Source organism: Diadema setosum, chromosome 17, assembly GCF_964275005.1.
Source record: "Diadema setosum chromosome 17, eeDiaSeto1, whole genome shotgun sequence".
In the NCBI taxonomy this organism is placed as follows: Eukaryota; Metazoa; Echinodermata; class Echinoidea; order Diadematoida; family Diadematidae; genus Diadema; species Diadema setosum.
Genome location: NC_092701.1, coordinates 30,054,954 through 30,076,164, shown reverse-complemented (window position 1 = coordinate 30,076,164; position 21,211 = coordinate 30,054,954). Strand labels below are relative to the sequence as shown.

Sequence of the window (21,211 nt, the reverse complement as noted above, 5' to 3'; positions counted from 1 at the left end):
AAATTGTAGAAGAAGGGTTACTTAATGCAGAAGAATTGTAAAAATGGGGGGTTCATGTGCTCGTTTTAGTGCTAGCAGAGCTTCCTTGCGACGGAAATCATCGTAAGACCCCCAAATCTGGTCAGGAACCAATGCAGGGATATACCCTGCTAGGATGCATGAATCTCATGCGGTTCACTCGAAACCCCATTTTCTTAAAAAAAAACCACACACACACACACACACAAAAAAAAAAAACATGTTATCATTTCCCTTCCACAGCCATAATGATATTATGTGGATGCAAGCGTGGAAAACTCCATATTATTGATATGCACGCTTGTTTGTTTGTCTTACCCACTTGCTGTAACCATGTACAAAAAGTGATAATGGAGGAAGAAGAATAAATGTAAGGAAATGGGAGTTTTGGCATTAGTCTGACGGTCCTCCAAATGAACAACAAATCTTAATACAACGACGTTGATTGTAGATTGCATGTGTTGGTTGTTGCAGTGGTTGGTAAAGTGCGTGTTGTAAGCTATGGAGAAGTACCCCCCCCCCCCCCCCGAAAAAAAAAAATGATTCTCCTTTTGTTACACCTGATTGGTAATACAAAAAAATAATATATGAATGGTGAAAGTGATGAATAGTCTTGTTTGATAACACTTTCGTGATCTTGTATTTTGTAACCAAAAATTAAGAAACCCCACTATTTTGTATTACTAGTAATGACAAGTTTAGATCTAATTTAGATTTTAAGAGACACTCAGATTGTTTTAGCTGCTAGACCTAAAGATGAAATGTGTGTCATATGCTTGTTTTGTTGTTGTTGTTATTACTATTATTGTTGTTGTTGTTTTAACACCTAGTCCGATAGACTAGTGAGCCTTAGACCCCGACTAGGGCCTATAGGCCCTTGGTACCTTAGTACTCGACTTTACCATGTTGATGACCGGATAATGAACTTTATGTCACAAAACAGATCTATGGATTGAAAATGGAAGCAGCTCTGTTCCACTTCCAAGCTTCGCGATTCCGTCAATCAGTGTTGTGCTACAATGACCATGTATATGCGGCTCGGACCGCTGAACTTTGCGTGGTATGTACAGATTGTAACGCGTACAGTCGGCACGCGAGCCGAGCGAGGCCGCCCGGCGCGGCCGCCCGGCGCGGCCGCGGTGGGGAGCTGTCGGGTGTCCGTACGTACACATACCACACTCTAGCTCGATCTACTAGCAGCAGAGCTGCTCAGCTTAGCTAGCTCAGCTCATCAATCGTGCGTGCGCTCCTACGCTCTTTGTTACGTCACTGACACCTGCGCAGCTAGGATGCGCACAAACTCAACTGAGGAACGTCCTTAAGTGAATATCTGGGTTACGTTTTGCATAAAAGAAAAGGAGGAAATGGTAGCCATTTCAGACACCATTTTGGATATCAGATTCTGTGTGTTGCAGAAGTTATGAATAAGAATTTTATTTGGTTCCTTGTGACTCAATACGTAAATTTCGACATCCAAAGGGATAGCAAAATGATAGTGATCCACCCCCACATTGTCTTGTTAGTTTTGTTGCCTGTTCCTCGCTTGAATTGGTCCGACCTCGCTTCAATTGGTTCGATTCTCTGTATCAACGGCATAATACGCACAGTCAGTCCGCAGCGTCGTATGCTAATGAGCAAATCCACCGAATTTATTCCACGCGCAGGAATTCTGCGCATGTGTCTGGCGACGAGGCTTTTTCGTCGACGCAAAATGTATATCCCCAACATCGCTCGTTGTTACGTAGCCATGAACCTGTTTCCGGAGCCGTGACCGGGTAAGTCTTGCAGTCCAATAAAAGACGATTAATTCCATACTTTTTTTAGCCGAATTTGACACTTTTTGAGGGAGATACAATGGATATAAGAAGCTGCTTGCGATAGAATCTGATTTTTTTTTTATTGATTATCATTGATTATCAAAACAAATCATACATAACATTAAAACAATCAAAGCAAAAAATAAAAATAAAAATAAAAATAAAACAAAACAAAACAAAACAAAACAAAAAAAGCAGCCATACCAAGTATTTCACAAATAGCAGTTGTCACCCATTTTCACAAATCATCTTAAAGCAAAATAATGTAGGATTACGAGAGATGTCCCAAGCAAACCGCCGACAAGCCCGCGAACATGCCAGCCGGACCGCCGCTCAATCCACCAGCACCAATTCGGGCCCCTGGCAGACTCCATTCTTTATTCGAGTGTTACATTTTTAGTTAAACATGACAAATCATCCACCCACAGTTACGATACTCTTTACTCGACCCTTCTTTCTTCATACACTTACGCAAACATGCATACCCACACACAATAATCAATATACAAAATGGAATCTGCCCACAGAGCCGATCGGGTTAGGCCGGAATAGAGAGAGCAGCAAACCCACCCAGCAGGCACACAAGGCCGCCAACGGAAAGCCGGAGTCATTCCCGAAACCTGCTGGCAGTATAAACTGTATGTGACTCGCTGGAATGGAAGACAACCTAAAACAGCATAAAACATGTAAACAAATTTTGCATAATACTCATACAAAACCCAAATAAGTACATGTATGTACTATTGTACATATCATTCTTTCAGGTTTAACAAATGATAAAATATCTCAACATCCATGTACCTACAATCCTAGTACAGTATACTAGTAGTAATCTAACTTACTAGTAAGGGAAAATGAAGGCAGTCCTTCTGTCTCATGAAAATTTGTACCCCATCCACATTAAGTGTCACTAACATTACACATACAGAATATGTACAATTTGTACTAAGAATATGAAAAATTGTGTTACATTAAAAATATATATATAACTTATTGAAGATGAGGGGTTTTTCAATTTATAGATAAAGATACGAATACATGGCTACATGTATTTGACAATAGCAATTAAGCTTTCCTGTTTAACAAATTAATACAATGTCCCATAAAACATCATCCACAGACCTGTATGGGCAATGTAGCCTTAAAAACCAAAAAAGCTTTTGAATCACCCAATTCCACAGAACAGATAAAATAACCAACTTCTTGAATTATACATAGTACAAAATTATGGCTGATTCTGCAGAAACATGTAAAATACATACACATTGTATACCTTCAAAACATGCCAAGGTTAAAACTACTCATACAGACCCATGTGAGATGTCGTCTGCAAAACTAAAAATACTATTTACAGATCAAATCTCCATTTCCTGAAATGAATCGAAAGTTTGTTATTTCTTTTAGCAATATTATACTCAAGCTCCTTGTTGGCTATGACATACGATTTATAACCTTTAAAGCTTGGTGGTTTATTTTGAAATTTACAAATATAAACATAATATTTAAGTAAAAGAAAAAGATATGTCAAAAATTTATCAGAATCAAAACCAAACATTTGTTCAAATAATGAAACATTTAGTGGCTTATTGATTTTCTGAGAGATAGCTTTAAGAGTAGCCTCCCAAATGGGTTGAACTGAAGGACATTGAACAAAAATATGAATATAGGTTTCAGGGGCATTCTTACAAAATGAGCAATTGGGAGAATCTTTTCTTTTAATTTTATATAGAAAGTTATTCAAACCTATAGCTCTGTGAAATAGCTTAAAATAAAAAGATCGAATACGTGTATTTATGGTACATAAAAAGTTGTTCACATGAACCTTTTCCCAATTGATTTCTTCGGACTCTTGGAGGTCACTCCAAAATACAGTCTGTCTTTCTGGATAACATGTTTCTTGTATTATACTGTAAGCGAACTTTGGATTTTTTTGAGTCTTTAAAAGTTTTGCTTTAATTTCCTCAAATATTTTGTCTGGAGTTAAATCAGAGGAAACAAACCAATCTTTTGGAATATTTTTCAATAAAAAATTGTATTTCCGCCTGTCCTTTTTGCTAATATCGTAATCCAAAATCAGTTCTTCAAATAATTTATAACCTGGATGGGGAGGGTTGAGTAGATCACTTATAAAGACAATACCTTTGTCTAACCAATCTTCATACAAGAAGTATTGTTTGGATTTTGAACGAATACTTCTGTTAAACCAAATGCATTGACAAGAACCAATTGCAGAAAAAGCTGTATTAAATTCATCTTTAACAATTTTTTCTCTAAAAATGTACCATGTTTGAAGAGATTCGGCTAATTGACTTGAGCCTAATTTGTTCAAAATACATGCAGGGGGATGTGCTTTCCACAATATATCTTGTCTACCACTAAAATCATCTAAAATACATAATTCAATAAATTTCCATATACTTTGATAGTTATCATCAAGAAGCATTTTGACCCATGTCATTTTTTGTGCAATCGAAAACATGTATGGATCAATCATTTTTAAACCACCCAAAGAGTAATCATTACACAAGAGGTGTCTTTTGACCCTATCACTTCCACCACTCCATATAAATTTATATAGTATTGTGTTTATTTGTCTAAAAAATTTCTTTGGTATTTTTATACATAATACCGAAAATAATACAGAAGTTGAGGCAGCAATAGGGTCTTTATAACACAGATCTTCCCGACCAGAGATAAATTTCTTACACGCCAACAATTCAAAATATTTTCAATGGATTTAAGCTTTGTCTTGTGGTTAAGATCATACAGATTACTTATGTTCAAAGAAAAATGAATACCCAGAGTTTTAAAAGTAGACTTATTCCATTTAAGACCTTTCTCCGAAAATGGAAATTTTTGAGAACCCTTTAAAGAACCAATCCAAATTGCTTCTGATTTAGAGATGTTAAGCTTACAGCCAGAACTCTCAGAAAATGAACCAATAGTATCAAAAAGTGATTTAAACGAGTTTTGTGAACCGTCAATGAAACAAGTAGAGTCATCTGCTAGCAAAGAAATTTTCAAATCATTTTCGCCCACTGGGATACCTTTAATATTTAGGTTTTGTCTAATAGCAAGAGCCATAGACTCGATAACCAACAAAAACAGGTATGGGGATATAGGACACCCTTGGAAAATACCTCGTTCCATATTTATTGGTGTAGTCAAATGTCCATAATTTGAAACATAGCTTTTCCTACCTGAGTAAAATACCTTTATCCAATCAATAAATTTATCACTAAAATTAAACTTTCTCATTACCCGATACAAGTAATCATGCGAAACACTGTCAAAAGCTTTCTGAATATCAAGGAGAAGAATTGCTCCAGGAATTTGCTTTAAATCTGTATATTCTATTATATCAATAATTAAGCGAATGTTATTTCCAATATTCCTTCCTTTTAAAAAACCAGATTGATCTGGATGGATCAAATCCGAGAGACATTTTTTTAAACGATTTGCTAAAGTTTTGGCTAAAATTTTATAGTCTACTGTTAAAAGAGAAATTGGTCTGAAGTTTTTCAAAAAGGAATGATCTTTATCTTTTTTGGGAATCAAAGTAATGACTCCATTTCTTTGTGAACTAGACATTAGTCCATTCTGCAGGGAAAAATTAAACGAATCTAAAAGTAAATCAGAAATGTCTTTCCAAAACACGATATAAAATTCTATGGTAGCCCATCCAAACCTGGTGACCTGTTATGTTTCATTGAGGTAATTGTATCATACAATTCCTTCTTTGAAAGTGGTTTATCAAGAAAATCCTTATCAACTTCATTTAATTGGGGAATTTCAATAGAATTTAAAAAAACATCTTTTTCATCACCTAAATTGTTATCACATTGTTTTGAGTATAAGAGCTGATAAAATGAATAAATTTCTTCCAATATAGTGTCCTGCTTAACAATAATCTCATCATCATCATTCTTTAATTTAAAAATACTTTTCTTCTCTCCAGACCTCTTTTCTAAATTACAAAAATATTTTGAACTTTTTTCCCCTTCTTCAATCCAACGAATGCGCGAGCGAATAATTAAACCTTTGGTTTCTTCATCCAAAATATCATTTAAGGCTTGGGTTAAAAAATCCTTCTCATTAAGAAGCTCATCATCATTTAAGTCAACACTCAATTTTTTTTCTACCTCCTCTATTTCCCGCAGAAGTTCTCTTTTTACGAAATTCTTTTCTTTCTTTTTACGTGCACAGTATTCTATACAAATGCCAGTAATGGTACATTTAAGCGCATCCCATAAAATATTTGGATTACAATTACTTTTAAAATTAATAAGTTTAAATTCTTCAATGTTGTCCCTAATGATTGTACAAAAATCTGAATCTTTGTGTAAATACTGACAGTTCAATTTCCAAAATCCTGGACCCCTTAGTGGTTGGGCACCTTTAAAATTTAATGTAACGAGGGAATGGTCAGATTGAATACCTGGACTTATTTTTGATTGCGAACAATTAGTAACAAAGTTATCAGAAACAAGAATATAATCAATCCTGGATAACACTTTAGGATTTTTTTGATGTCTGGTGTATTGTTTAAGGTTTGGATTAAAAGTACGCCAAATATCACAAAGATTAAATTCTTCCATAAGTGTTGTTAACATTTCACTTGATTTGACATTAGAGTGGGTGTCCCTACCCCCTTGATAGTCCAGATGGCCCAAAACAGCATTAAAATCCCCAGCACATATAATAGAAGCGTATTTAAATTGGTCTACTTTGTTAAAGACTTCAAGAAAAAAATTGGGGTCATCATTATTTGGACCGTACAAATTTACTAAAACTAAAGGAACTTCATTAATACTAGCAGATATAATGAGGTATCTTCCATTAGGGTCAATGTAAGAAGAGTCAAGGACCAATGAAACCCTATTTCGAATTAGAATGGCTACACCTCTACTGTTTGAAGAATGGCTGGAAAACCATGATTTTTCACCCCATTGTTGCATCCAAAATTGTTCATCCGATTTTGAAGAGTGGGTTTCCTGAAGAAAAATTATATCACTCTCAATGGATCTTAAATAATGAAAAATTTTGCGTCTTTTTACATGATCTTGAATTCCCCTGCAATTAAATGTTGCAAGTTTTAAATCCATATTTGTAATGTGGGGAAAACAGTCCATTTCTTATTACCTTTATACAGGACTTTCAATAAGTTTGAGAGCAAGAGCACCTGAGACAAAATAACTGCCAACAAATTAAAATTATGAGATACAAAAACATACTGAATAATAATACTTGCGGCTGCTGTGAGATTAGAAAAAAGTGGTATGATTAAAAAAAGAAAAACAATTGGAAAAAAAAAACAAACAAAAGGATGGGCGCACAAGATAGGGTGGCACCGGGCCTCAAATTGTGAAACGGCCCGGGCCAAAAGTGCAACTTTTGGAGTGGCCTCAATGGCCACCGGCGCATGGGGGCGTAAACACATATCATAATCGTGCCCTTCATATTACATATGAATTGGTACAAAATAAAAATGAAATACAAAATATATCATATGAACAGTCAATACTACAACCATTCAGGTCCCCCCTCAAAGAAAAAGAAATTCTTTCCTTTTTTTTCTGCTAACAACATAATGGAATCCACATAAGTTATATTAATTAAATGTAATTACTATTCCAAATAAAATAAAAATAAGTTTACCTTATTTAGTTTTCCACAGTAAAGATATCAACGGAAGAAAAAAAGGGGTATTTTACTTTAAAATACACCAATAAATCTTTTACAACAAACTTGCATTATGAAGATCTTATTCTTAAAGATCAAAAATTTGAAAAAAAATATTAAAATGATAATAACATTTGAAAAAATAATAAGAATCTATTATGAGCGTAATGTATAATCAATTGTATTGACTTCCTCTCTTTAACCAGTACTAAACTAAAATAACAAAACACACACATTATACAAGTTACTAACTACTGTACCACTAATTCTACTTTGTATACAGTGAAACAAACGATATCAATTAGAACTCGATCAGAATGAAATAAAAAGCTTGCAAACAATAATACAGCCCAGTGCAGACAACATTACCAGAAAATGGAATAAAGTCTTGGAGTTTTCAAATCGGCTTCCCCTCCTTTTTTTCTCTCAAGAAGTAACATTGGTTCAGTATATTCTGCAACAGTATATCAGTTATCAGTAGTTAATGTTGATATTCTTCTTGTGTACCAGATCTTCCACATGTCTCTAACTGGACTTCCATCCTGAGATGCCTTTATAATCACGAAAAACAGTTTAAAAAGCATACAAAAGCGAATATGAAAAAAAAAAATCCGATCTGGTGCTCCTGAAGCATGAAACAAGACACCTTGTTTAACTTCCTCTGGGAACGTCGGTATTTGCCGTTGGTGTTACGATCCTGCCCGAAGAATCTCTCGCCTTCAGAATGGCTGGGTAGATAAAAAAAGGCTTGAAGCCTTTTTCCTTGAGAGCTTTGAACTTGGTCAGCTGAGCCTTTCTTTGGTCCAACACCCGCTTAGACATATCATCGTTGACAAAAATCTTCCTGCATCTCTGGTCTGGGCCTGAAACAAACTTTATCAGCTCCTTCTTGACTCGTTCTTTTACACGATAACTGTTGAACCCGATATGAATAGGGCGAGGGCGAGAGTTCTTCTGGTTGCTACGGTATGTAGGTGTGCGATGGATTCTGGAGGTCTCGTCTTCAATGTTTATGTTGATCTTGGCCTCAGCAAGTAGGAGCTTCACTGATTTCAAACTCGCGCTAGCCTCATGGGCATCATCTCCTTCCGTTTCTGGCAGGTTGAAAATAACAATGTTAGATCTCCGCGAGCGGTTTTCTAGGTCGTCGATTTTCTCTTCTGCCTTAGCTAATGCGATTTCCAGTTTGCTTACTTTGTCAGATACCTCGCCAATCTCATGCTCGAGAAGGCCGTGGCTGTTTCGGCAATCCGCAGCCAGCTGCTCAAATCTAGCGTGCATACGGGCTTCAAACGCCCGGGCCCATGCCGGGGCTTGTTCTTCGTCGTCCGGCATCGCTGTAGGTACACTCAAGTTTTCGTTTGGAATCACAGAAACATCAGAAAGTGTGCCTGTTTTTACCTTTTTCTTCGCCGGGCTGGAGGTTGGGTCCATTCTTGCGTTCACAACTGTTCATACGATGTAAAAAATAGCAGTATTAAGACCAAAATTGAAATAAATTCAGGGCACGAAAATCCACACGTGTTCACGCATTAGTGTGCGCCGCCATCTTTTCCATAGAATCTGATTTTGACATGCACTGATACATTGCTGGATCCTGACCCATCTACAACTCCTATGGTTATTTTAATCAGTTATTTGAATAGATGAGATTCTAGCGGAAATTTTGATACCAGCCTCATTTTGGCTCAAAAATAAACGAAGTGATCAAAATTGCACCCAAAGTCGAAGCAAATTTCCGAAAATATTGGTTTTGCGATGCCATCTGTATGCATGTAGGGTCACGTGACCTTCACGTTAACGAAAATTCCGGACTCGATTTTGTCTCTGCAGTGGCAAGTTTTGATCGCGCACGCACTGGCCGTAGTCCCGTATGTACAATTAGATGTCCTGTTCTGTAAAATAGTCGTCCACGGTATCGTATCACAGCTAGCGCTACTACTGGTTAGAACTGAAAGTACAGAGATCGATATAGATCATGACAGAGTACGATCTACTAGTAAAATGTACATGACATCAGTCAATTTCCCTTGTTGTATTTGGCATAGACCCTGCACTATTTTATTATCATTATTATCATTATTTTTAATAGAACCAACAGTTAAGTTCTACATTCTATAGTTTGATGAATTCAAAATACATTATGATGGTATGGGAATATGTACAATCATAATAATGTACCACCTCATACTAGTCATACTATCACAGTCGTAGCATTAGCATTTTGACAATTTGAATACAATGGGGTGATGTACCAATGTTTTTGTGACAAATGAAATATTATTTACTTCTGGTTCCACTGTGTTTTAATAGACTTGACAAATGCATGTTTCGTATACTACGTTCATGCCAAATGTCATTTTATTTTCATCTCAGTTGTTGCTATTTCACTTTTTTCTTTTGCCTCTTTGTAAAATTTCTATAATGATCTTTGAACAATAGAAAGACAATGCTCTCCTTTATAAATGCCATTGGAATTGAACTGTATAAATTCCAGTTGTCAGGTTGTATACATTTTTGCAATTAGTTTCATTCCTGACAAATATTTAGAATAATTATAATTGTTGTGTAATTGAATTGTACTGTAGTCCTTCTCAAAGTATATATATTTTTTGAACTCTGAATTAACCTTTCAGCACCAACCCCTTGCGAGATGTGTGCCACAAAAGCAGCTTCTTGCCAAAGGTGTATGAAGACACCAACCAAACACCATCTCCTGCCCCAAGCCAACAATGCCCCACCAAGCCAGCCACTGCGGGGACACCAACCCAGTCAGCTCCTGCTCTACGCCAAGAGTGCTCAAGAGACAGAACATCCAAGCGTGTGACCCTCCCGCAGGAACTGGTAAATTGGATACAGGATTGCATCTGTAAATTATAATTCTTGCTCTTTTCAACTTGCACTCAAGTTCCTCAAACAGGGATTAATAAATTGAAATTTTAGTTGGTACAGTTGTATTGTAAATTTTTGTTAATGATTATTGAGCAATAGAAAAAGTGTAATGTTCTTATTTAAGATGCCACTGAACGTTAAGTCATGAAATTTAATTGTACACATTTTAAGAGTAGTCAAATGAATTATGGGCAGTAGCTTGAATGACTGTAATCCTTCTCTGGCTGTCATGTAATTGTAGTTCTTCTTGAAGAATATTTTTTAAACTCTGATTTGCCTTTCAGCACCAACCCCTTACCAGATATGTGTCACAAAAGCAGCTTCTTGCCAAAGGTGTATGAAGACACCAACCAAACACCATCTCCCCTGCCCAAGCCAACAATGCCCCACCAAGCCAGCCACTGCATGGATACCAACCCAGTCACTGCAGGGATACCAACCCAGTCAGCTCTTGCTCAACGCCAAGAGTGCTCAAGAGATGGAACATGCCGGAAATGCTCCATTACAGCTTGTTTGTATGACCCTCCCGCAGGAACTGGTAAATTGAATGCTGTACAGGATTGCATCTGTAAATTATTATTCTAGTTAAACCCATTTTGTTTGGTCAGTATAACACTCAAGGTGTATCCCCAAGTCAGTAGAATGCTCATGAAGATCAACTGCTGCCCCCTCATTCTGCTCTTAGGTTTCACAGGTTGTAATCATGCTGGGTGAGAACTGTCTGGGCAAATGCCCCAGACATGTCCCACTATTCATGTAACCAGACATCACTCAATATGGCTGCTTTTCAGTTATTCAGGAAAAAGATTCTACTTTTGCTGACTTTTTTGGGATTTACAAGAGACATTGAACAAAGAAGAAATAATGTTGCATATTTAACAAGACAATGTTGATGTAAGAAAAATAAGTGTGTGAATAAGCAGTGCAAATGTAAAAAACAGGGGCAAAATTGTGGTCCTGGTTGTACATGCAGGAATTTTACAAATTTAGATAACCATGTAATTATGGAAAGTGAAGGTAGTGATAGTGACAATGTAAAATCTAGACACTGCAGATTTGTCTGAAAATGGTATAGCCTTGCTTGCATTGTGATCAAAGTTGCACAAACCAAGCATATGTGCATTTATACCTGTTTACAGAAACTTCTTTTTATTTCTTTTGTTTCGACAAAAAATTAAGGGGGGGGGGGTTGTGCGCCGGTTGCGGTCCTCCCTGGATCCGCCACTGTGAAGATGTGTCAGTCAGTTTTGATAAGTTATTTTGTCTAATGCAGTGTGTGAAGAATATGTGTGAATAATGAACATGTATTCATCCAAGAGCAATCCTACCTCTGCATACTACTAGTATACTGATTCTTTGTTTTAGCTTTCTCGTTTAAAGCCTGTATTATAGTTTATACATTTATGAATTATGTTATTTGCCCTAGGTTTGTGTGGCAAACTAAAGTTTTGATGGGCAGAATGTGACCAAATACCTACCCTCATCAAATTTGAAGTTCCACATACTGTAACAGTGGATATTTTCGCGCTTGGCCGGGTAAGAAGAGTTTCGCGTGATTTTAATTCCACGGAATCAAGACATCCCACACAGGAATATATGGCAAGCAAAAATATCCACATACTTTTATTTTCGCGCTAGTTTTTTGGTTGCGCGATATGCACGAAAATTTCAACAACGCGAAAATTTCCACTTTTACAGTAATCATTCTCTTACAAAGCTTTTATGTATGTGAAAAGGAAAGTACAAATACAGGTGTATCACTGAAAGTAGCTGTGTATGACAAAGGAGGTACTAAGCCTCCTTGGTATGGTATTATATTGTATGTATAATAGATACCAGGCATGCAGCCAACATTTTTAAAGACACGTATAACATTGGGAGAGAACTGGAATAACAAAATGTTGGACATCAGATACCTCAGTCTATGAAAATGTGAGTTATATACAGCTGAGTTATTACACTGAGAAATACGCGTGTTGTCACAATCATTCCTATGACTACCACTTATGTATGATACACTAACATGCGTTGATGATCTGATTGGTTAAGCATGTACAAATTTCATGTGGTTGCTATCATTATTACATCATAATAATAATACAAATTGATCTTGACTGCAAGTCAGCATGCTCATAAGAAACGCACAATGCCTCTACTCAGATACCACACTCGGGCATTGCCATAAGCATTCCCCATGACTACCACTTTAAAGGAAATATTCATTTTGTTTATTTTCATAATTGTTATTGTGAACCCTGAGGAAGACATTCATGTATTCTTCGAAAATTCAGCCTGAATAAATAGCGCTGTTGGACTGAAATGCATTACTACTCTACTTCGCCATCTTTCATATACTGTATAATAGTCCGTCGCTGGGGTGACAAGACCTTGTATCTGCAATTTTGGTGAAAATGACTTTTTTGGATTAATGGTCAAATAATGGGTTAAGTGATGTCCTGTCCAAATCCTAACTGTCTTACTCCAAAAATGAAGCCACCACGGCATTTCAAAGGAAAGGCTATCCCATTCGCTACAGTGCTTTGGCCGCCATGTTTTTTGGCTCTCCTGAACCTTTGACATTTTGTAGATACGTGGTCTTGTCGCCCCAGCGACAATATATATATATATATATATATATATATATATATATATATATATATATATATATAGCATATATATAGGCTGTTCTTGCCAAGTACATGTAGTACTAGTGGTACATGTGCCTTAAAAGATGTAAACAACCAACCTTGCCAACAGAAATGTTTTTGTTTTGTTTGTTTTTTTGCATCACATCCTGTTTAACAAAGAGCAATAATGTTTACAATATTTTGTTAGTTTGTTATGAACTTTAGGGTAATCCGTATGATAATGAAAAGTTTTTTCCTGTCATCCTATACTGCCAAGTAGTTGAAAAGATAATGCTGAATAACTGACGAGCGTTGTGGAAACTGGGTAGAGGAGAGAGAAAGAAAGAGAGAGAGATGTCCAGTTTAAGGAGGGGAAAACAAGCAAGAGTGTGAAAGTCGTGTCTTGTGGAATTTGAATGTGGATTTCAAATCAGTGTAAATTAATGAATGCTACACTGATGATTACTTTTTTCTGTTATGATAAAAAGGCTCGAGTACACATACATGTACATCAATCTGTACAATCCATAGTAGATTTTCAGCTTTTGTTCTCTTGTCTTGCTAGCAGCTTGCTTCCATCCACCAGAGACAAAAGATGAAATGTAAAAAATAATAATAATAATAATAATAATAATAATAAAATCTGAAAGATATATACATTGTATTTAAATATCTAAGAACATAACAGATCCGCAAGGAAGCCAGCTTGCTTTGACTATCGTCATTCTCTGAGTCCCATCAGTGATTAGTTACCACAGCCTATGTACCGTCTTGTCATCTGGACACTACAATGACCAATGCACCCATTCACACAAGTGTCCAGAGAAATACAAGTACACCTATGCTTGCAGGTCGAAGGGTGCGGACGTGCCGTGGTGCTCTCGCTGTTCTACTTGTACTATTAACCGAATTTTGCATCTATTTTCTGCCTTTCAGCTTTGATTAATATTGTTTGTTCTTCTTGATCATATGAGTGAGCCTGTTTTTCATTTATTTGATCCTTATGTGACACATTTCTGCTGAACTTGTTTTGACATTTGACTGCGGATCTGAACCCAAAGGACAACGCATATCATCGTAAGTTGTTCGACTCACGGCAGTCAAGCACTGCTTTGCACAGTCTGTCGCAGTGAGTGCACGTCCGCTGCTCTTTAGCTTCCGCCCTATACAGTTTGAGTTACCGTGATTTATACATGTTATCACTTACTTTACTACTTTGTTGTGTTGATGTTATATACTTCGTAAGATCATTTATCATTCATTGTAGCGAACAGTATATTGTCTAATTATTATTTTTCTTTTTGTCTTAGATGTGTAGGCCTATTTTCCTCTGTTTTGAGTTATAGTATCCACTATTAGTATTATCCATATATCTATATCTTTGATTGACTTCACCTGTAGTTTATTTGTGAAAGGAAAGTATTATCTGTCTGTTATTGTGTTATTATATATCCACTGTGTATTTACACCCAGGTGTCAAAATACATCTGATTCTGTGTATACTTGTGTAAACTGCAGTGTTCGGTCGCTGCACGTTGCCAAAGCTATAGTGTGTAGCTACATGTAGCTGCCATTTTGTTTCTCACCTCCTCTATACACGCGTTCTCTTTTGTAATTCCCTTTGTTCTATACTATCCGACCTATTTACTTTATAACTGAGAGGCCTCATACTTTCTTTAGAGTTCCTTATCGCTTGGTCTCTCTTGTCATTGCCTGGTTTTTTCCTTTTCTTCGTATTCGGTCCGGTGCGCCTTTAGTCCTCCTTTTCCCTTTTATTCATTTCGCCTCTCCCTGCCCCACTCTATTGTTTATCCCCACTCGATCCTCTCCCTACATGGCCGTCACAATGGCGGCCATGTCTGGAATTCAGGACGTCCCTCCCCTCATTGTTCCCGCTAATGACTCCGAAGAAAACCCCAACAACCTCTCAGAGATAGAACCTGACCCCACTCCGATTCCTATCCGCGACACTGGCTTTACTGAAGTATCACGAAAAAGACAACGACCGAATTCCCAACCCTACTCCGATGACGAATCTGATCTGTTTCACACACCCACCCGTCCTCCCTTCAACCCGCATGTAACTATCATTGGCACAGTCAAAAACATTACTCTCATCAACCCCATCCAGATCGCACGTGAAATAAACAAGCTAGTAGGAAAAGTGTCTCAAGTCCAACGCAAACAAAAATCCTTCACTATCAAATGTTTCAATCCTAAACAGGTTCGTACTCTTATGGAACTGAATGAATTCTGCAAAACCCCAATTCGTGTCACTAACGACAAGTCATTCTCTCCTGTTCTAAAAGGTGTCATCAAACGCGTCTCGCCCGAGTTAACGGAACAAGACATCAAGGAGGCGCTGGCGGGCCAGGATGTGACCGAAGTTAAGCGCATCTCAAAGCGATCAAACGATGGTCCCACCCCAACCAATGTACTTGTTCTCTCTTTCGACTGCCCCTCACTTCCAGAATCAGTGTGCATTGGCTACGAAACTTTCCCAGTAAGTGTATATGTTCCCCCTGTTTCTCGCTGTTTTCACTGTCAGAGGTTTGGTCACACAAAAGATACATGTAGATCTAAACAGCGTTGTGTAAGGTGTGGAGAAAACCATGATCTCTCTTCTTGCCCGTCCAAATCCAATCCAAAATGTCTGCGATGCGGGGGCCCCCATAGCGCGGCATACGCAGGTTGCCCAAAGTTCAAACTTGCACGTAAAGTGCAAAATTACTCCACTTTGAATCATGTTTCCTACGCTGAAGCTGCCAAAAAATTACAGGTTACCCAATCCAACACCCAGGCTATGAATTCTAACCCAGATCAATCTGACCCGCAACATCTCCCAGGTCCTCATGTGCCCGATTCTCCTCCTCAATCCACCATACCTGCTCCCATTCATAACTCCAAGTCCAACCCTACCACCTCCTCCATCACTACTTCTCGCTCCCATCCTACCACTGTGAATGTGACCCATGCATTTACTCAACCCCAACAGGCTACTGACAGGGCCCAGGTTCACAGAAGCCTCCCAGTCCCCACAGATACAAATACGGCCTCCACTCAAACTAACAAACGGCAACTCCCTCCTACAACATCCATTCTCCTAGTAGAAAAACTAGTCTCCTTTGTGAGCACAGTTATCAACAATCTTCATGCGGCTGATTCTGACCACAAGAGAATCATGTTAGTTGTTCAATCTGCAAACACTTGCTTCGATGTGGTCGTTTCCCAGGAAAAGATATTCGAACTCCTACACCAGAACCAATAATGGATCTGAACCTCATTATTTGGCAGTGGAACGCCAGAGGGCTCCCCTCTAATGGCGCGGAGCTGACTCAACACATCTACTCTTCCCCTTCTCCCCCACATGTTATCCTCGTGCAAGAGACCTGGTGTCACGATGACACAAATTTCTCCATTCCTAAGTATACTGCTCTGTGGCGCAATCGCGTCTCATCACGTGGAGGTGGCTGTGCAATTTTTATTCATCAAGACGTAAATTTCAGCAATGTTCATTATTTCCCTCACCTAGAGGGCTTAAAAGTCAATATTCTGTATAGAAATGTTTCTGTCACTGTGATAAATTTTTACAATCCCATAAAAAGATTGTCCACACAAGATTTACTTTCACTTACAGTCGACTGCCTGCCATACTATGTCATTGGAGGAGATTTTAACGCCCACCATCCTGCATGGGGAGGAACCACTATGGACCTCAACGGAAAAGTCATATTTGAATTTTGCAATGATCACGATATTGTTATGCTTAACGATTCCTCAGCAACACGCTTTGACATTGCTAGAGGATCTTCCACATCAATTGACCTCACTCTTGTTCCTCCGTCATTAGCCCCCCACTGTAACTGGTCGGTATCCCCGTTTTCCCTCGGGAGTGATCATTACCTTATATATTGCAGTGTTCATTTTACTTTGCCATTAAAGCGACTTTCCATACCTAGCGCTTCCTCTCAAAATCATGACAATCTTCCGCCCCGTTGGGCTTTTCGAAGAGCCAATTGGGAATTATTTCAGCGTGAACTAGAATTGTTACATCATTCACACAGCTCCCGTCCAGCAAATATTTACGATTTGTATGATCTTTTTCTACAATGTATTACCCAAGCTGCTAATGCTTCTATTCCCCTCCAGACCCCGACCTGTCGCCCACCTCTTCCCTGGTGGTCGGCGGCCTGTTCGAGAGCTGTCCGCGACCGTCATCGTGCCAAACGCAAGCTTGATAAGTCATATCTTTACGATGACTTAATCACTTATCTACAATTCAATGCTGCAGCCAGGCGCACCATTATATCAGCCAAACGTTCTCATTTCACTACTTTTTGCAACTCTTTGAACCGTTTTTCCCCACTCTCAGATGTATGGTGCAAAGTAAAACTATTGTCTAACAATAACACCAGGAGTACCTTCCCACCCATACTTATAAACAATACTTATACTCATGACGCCCACTGTATCGCCAATGCTATGGCAGTTGCTTTCTCTCAAAAGCCTTCTTTAACTCCCACTCTCCCTCTCCCTACTTCCCAACCCCCATCCTATATACATGACAATGATTCTCCTCTCAACGCTCCTTTCACTCCCAAAGAGCTCGAAATGGCGATCAAAGCTTCCAAAAACTCAGCCCCTGGGGGCGATGGAATCAACAAACAGTTGTTACGCCATTTAAATGACAATATGTTTTGCTCTCTGTTAGAGATTATTAACATGAGTTGGGAAACGTCTGTGATCCCGCCCCAATGGAAACACTCCATTATCAAGCCCATACTAAAGCCTGGCAAGGACAAACACTCCATCAGCTCCTACCGCCCAATTTCTCTCACACCTATTGTATGTAAACTCATGGAACGTATGATTGTCCGTAGACTCTCGTACATTATTGATAAATATGATTTAATTTCTTCCCATCAGTCAGCTTTCCTCCGACATCGTAGAATTCTCAATAATCTCCTTTGCTTAGAATCCGAAGTAAGGAAATCCCTATTCAGTAAAGGATATACGGTCGCTATCTTTCTTGACATTTGTCAAGCCTTCGACTCTATTAATCATCAGGTACTGCTTTCCAGACTATACTCAGTGGGACTTCGAGGCCGATTTCTAAGCTGGGTACAAAGTTTTCTGGACTCACGAACTTTTCAGGTGCAAATAAACTCCACACTTTCAGACATTCGTACATGCCAAGCTGGCCTCCCGCAAGGTAGCGTCATTAGTCCTCTATTATTCAATTTGTTTATTGATGAAATTATACATTATTGTGCATCAAACGTGTCTATGTATGCTGACGACATCGCTTTATGGCATTCTTCTACCAGTCTTCGTCACATCAATACAAAACTCCAGTCCGATGTGAATAGCATCTCTGATTGGATGACACAGTATGGACTCTCTCTGTCTACTAATAAGTCTAAAGTGGTTATATTTCACTCTCGCCCAGTTTCTCCCACAGGTTTCTGCATTCGTCTCCAGAACGCTCCGCTTGAAGTCGTCCCTTCTCATAAATACCTAGGGGTTACCCTTGATTACTCCTTGTCATGGTCCCCTCATGTTCAAGACATCTTAATGAAATGCAACAAACGGTTAAACCTCCTCCGTTCGCTAACCGGTTCAAACTGGGGCGCCGATACACAAATCCTTCTCTTACTCTACCGGTCTCTAGTTCGCCCTCATCTCGACTACGCCTGTGAAATCTATGGTTCTTTATCCCCGCTCCTTTCAAGCAAACTAGATACAGTACAGGGCCATGCCCTTCGAATATGCACCGGCGCGCTACCATCCACCGCCCTGCATGCACTTCAAGTAGAATGTAACGAACCACCACTCCATATACGCCGTGAAAGGGCCGCCTTCAATTACTGCGCCTACATATACACACTGTCCCCACTTCACCCCGTCCGAAAAGCCATTGTCAACTGCTGGCAATAGTAGTATATGAGGGTCATTTGACCGCCATTTGGAGGGAAATTTTTGAGGATCACTCGCGGAAAACAATAGATAATCCCCTAGAGAACAATAGCGATCCTCAAAAAGAACAATAGGAGTGAGGATCTCAAGAACAATAGGAGTGAGGATCCTCTGCGGACTGAGGATCTCAAGAACAATAGGAGTGAGGATCCTCCGCGGACTGAGAGTGCGCTGAACTGAGACGGTCGGTGACTGTACACTGATGGACTTGAGACAGTTCTCTCTCTCTCTCACTTTTTTTTTTTATTTGAGCGCATGGGTTATGGTATTGTCACCAGAAATAAGAAGAGTAGGGTTACATCATCATGTACACTGGTATAGTGCTGCGATGTTGTTTCACAGCTATGTTGGCCAGGATTGATGAGTGAAATCTATACTGTATGAATAATGAATGATGGTACTGCAATAATGCTTCTGGTTAGGAGTGTTGACTGAATGTCGTGTTGCGTTGTGAAATAGTCATTTCCGATATGTCATGTTGTCGTTGTTTTTTATTCATCTTTGGCAGCAAGGGATATTCCATTTTGGACGTAACGGTTAAAAGAAGTTGCATCTCATGCACGTTAAAGTATGATTTTTTTTCTTTTGTTTGTATAGCAACTCCTCTATAGCGATTACCATTTGGCACGATGAAATGGTTTGTACTCCGAAACAGCTAGCTGGCGTTGACATTGTTAGCAAACACTCCCGCAGATACACAACGATGAATGATATTCAATGAAAGCATTCATCGCGGGCTAACAACAAAGATGTAGTTGAGAAAGAAATCACGATGAGGTTCCTGATGACGCAAGATATGTGTCTCTTATACCACCTAAATCATTGTCTTCTTAAGGTGCGACAGTCTCATCCATGAAAGACCATCGATGATGGTTATAGTGTTTCTTGCTGAAAAGTTATTCCATATTTCTATTCGTCGTTTTATCACAATACTAGAATTGTAATTCCAGTCTGTTGGGGTGTAGGTTTACACACCCAGCATCTCACTCGCAGTTATGTATACCACTTCGAGGATATATACACACATATTATGTGATTTTATATGTATTTACTATATATATATATATATATATATATATATATATATATATATATATATATACATATATATATATACATTCCGCTAGTGAAAGGGCTTGAAAATTTTTGAGGCTTTCTCCCGTCATGTTCCGAATCCGTCACAAGGTTGTTGATGTTGCTATGGTTACAGGTTATACGGTAAAAGTTCAGTAGTGACTGATAAACCCGCTTGTTGCCGTTGTTGTTCAGATATGTGTTGATTGGTTCGCATTTAATACTCCTCTTGAGGAACGATAGAACGAGCTCATCTCTGTTTTATCACTACAATGTGGCTGTTCAGCAGGTGTTGAATCAGATATTATGAAAATGTCTACATGTTCGACGTAGTGGTCCTTCCAACAGAGTTTCCAACCAAAGCGGCTAAGAGAACCAACGAAGGAAATGAGTGTCAGTCAGGTTTGTCATTCTTGTAAAGGTGACAACAAAACAGTTCCATCCCAGTTATCTATAGAAAGTGCTCTACAAACAAAATCGATCGGCAGTACCCGTTCACCCTCTATTCTTTCATTATTTGATGGGCAGTCAAAGTGTCCGAAATAGAAGGACAGCGCGGGCGTGACGTCACAGCAAACCTCTCCTTTCAGTGCCTTTTGTGAATGAGACACGTTGGGACGTGTTCTCGAGGTGTCTAAATAGGATGTATACAAACAGATCGCCAGGATCGCAGACGTCTGAGCAGGTAAACCATATAGACCAGCATCTCATTTCATTACAAATATGGGATAATCAAAAATTATCCGCAGCTATCCCGCAAATAGTAGTCATGTTATGGTGGAAGAACTAACGAGATCCTCGCAAACAGTGCTTTCATCCGATGTCCATTATTTTTAGAGTAAAAATGTGGGGAACTTACGATCGGTGTATGCATGGACAGTCACGTGACATGCTTTAAGTTTGTGACTACGAGTTAAAGTGAACGCTGTTGACAGACTGTGCCACTCGATTAGACATTCATCTTATTGCGTTGATATGTTTTATCTGCAATGATCAATGTTTCGTGCATTACAGGAATGTTCCATTTAAGCAGCGATTGACAGCTGCAGTGTGGCCGCATTAACAAAATAGAACTCATAACGATGATTGTAACGCAAGTGCTGATATTTTTTAACGAATCTGCTG

General features: G+C 38.6%; 2 pseudogenes; one reads left to right on the top strand and one right to left on the bottom strand.

The window, feature by feature from the left end:
• Positions 1–3,183: 3,183 nt before the first annotated feature.
• On the bottom strand, positions 3,184–4,985 carry LOC140240478 (uncharacterized; annotated as a pseudogene).
• A 5,151-nt stretch (positions 4,986–10,136) lies between these two features.
• Positions 10,137–11,145, top strand: LOC140241254 (uncharacterized; annotated as a pseudogene).
• Positions 11,146–21,211: the final 10,066 nt, after the last annotated feature.